This window comes from Lactuca saligna, chromosome 3 (genome assembly GCF_052625555.1).
Source record: "Lactuca saligna cultivar CGN05327 chromosome 3, ASM5262555v1, whole genome shotgun sequence".
In the NCBI taxonomy this organism is placed as follows: Eukaryota; Viridiplantae; Streptophyta; class Magnoliopsida; order Asterales; family Asteraceae; genus Lactuca; species Lactuca saligna.
In genome coordinates, this window is record NC_136419.1 from 217,000,177 (window position 1) to 217,001,728 (window position 1,552).

At 44.8% G+C, this 1,552-nt stretch overlaps 1 non-coding gene across 1 annotated transcript; it reads left to right on the forward strand.

Annotated features, from left to right (window-relative positions):
* Positions 1–758: 758 nt before the first annotated feature.
* Positions 759–865, forward strand: LOC145038203 (small nucleolar RNA R71). The gene has a single exon (XR_013679265.1). It is a non-coding gene; the product is annotated as a small nucleolar RNA R71 (small nucleolar RNA).
* Positions 866–1,552: the final 687 nt, after the last annotated feature.

The window sequence follows — 1,552 nt, forward strand, 5'->3', positions numbered from 1 at the left end:
CACTTCTTGTTGTAACTATATTTATGTGCGCGCCTCGTGGGTTATTTTCGGTTTTTCTAGGAAGTTCACCCGGTGATCTTTGGTTGATTTGTTGAGCAAGCTGCCCTAGATGCATTTCTATGTTATGGATAGATGCTTGCTGGTTTCTAAGGATAGTTCTTGTTTCTTGAATTGCAACATCATGATCACTATGTCTCTTTTCTGAAGCAGCTACAAATTTGGTAAGCATCTCTTCCAAACTTGGTTTTCTTTCTTGTGCTAGCTCCTCCTTTTGGTAAAAACCTCTTCCCTTCTGCTTGTACTTTTCCTCCTTAGCCTTCATGTACTCTTCAAACAGGAGCCACTCTTTCTTTGGTTTTCGCCAATCTTCATGATATCGGTCCCCACTTGAGTAACACACTTGCACCTTTTTGTTTCCATTTTCATCCAAGTCGGAGTCTGTAGTAAGATGAGGTCCATTACAATTTTCACAACCCACCTGAATAGCATGGATCGTTTGATCCATTTTATCCATCCTCCTATCCGTGGTTTTTAGCATAGCCATGACCGCGGACAAGTCTTCAGTAGCTGCATACGCGGCTCCCCTAGTAACATCATTTCTTGGGTTATGGTATTCTCTAGACTGCTTAGAGAATTCTTCAATCAGTTCCTTGATCACATGGGGTTGTTTCTTTGTTAGCGGGCCTTGCGAGTCAAGTAACTGCCTGGTTGTGACATTGACTCCATCATAGAAAATGGAGACTTCTTGCTGGCTGTTAAGGTTATGGAGTGGGCAATTTCTTAGCAAGCTCTTGTACCTCTCCCAAGCTTCATATAGCGACTCTTCAGCTTGTTGTTCAAAGTTAGCAATGGCCTTATTCAACTTGGCAATGTTGGAAGGTAGGAAAAAGTGATCAATGAATTCTTCTTTCATCTTGGCCCATGTGGTGACTGACCCGGGGGGGGGGGGGGGAGGTGACTTGAGCTAGTGTTTTGCAGCACCTTTGAATGTCACTGGAAGCATGCGAAGTAGCTGAGTCTCACGAGGCACATTTGGAACATTAAAGTAATCAGCTACATCATTGACTTCATCCAAATTCTTGTAGGCATCTTCGTGGTCTTTTCCATAGAAAGGAATTTCCTTTAGCTGGGCGAGTATGTGGCCCTTTAGCTCGAACGTAGCAGTAGCGGGAATTGCGGGTTGCACAAGTCCCGAGCCGGTGTCATCGCGGATCCTCTTCTTCCACTCTCCCATGAGTATTTCATCAATTCTAGCCATGTTAAGGGCTATCTCGTTGCCGGAATCGGTGTCGTGCCCGTATATAGGTTCTTCTTCCTCCTCGGTGTCGTACTCGGTGTCTTCCATGATCGGGTCTTCACTTGCTAAAGATGTGCTGGATGCACCTGCTTTGCTGCTCTTTTTCTTCCCAAAAACAGTCTTCAAATTAGACAAAGGTGACTTCTTAGGTGTATTCGAGCTCTCCACATCCTTTCCTTTTGTTCCTTCTCAATGCGGATTCAGGATCTTCAAACGGGGGTACCAGCGGAGTGTTTGATCCTCTGGTCATGAAAG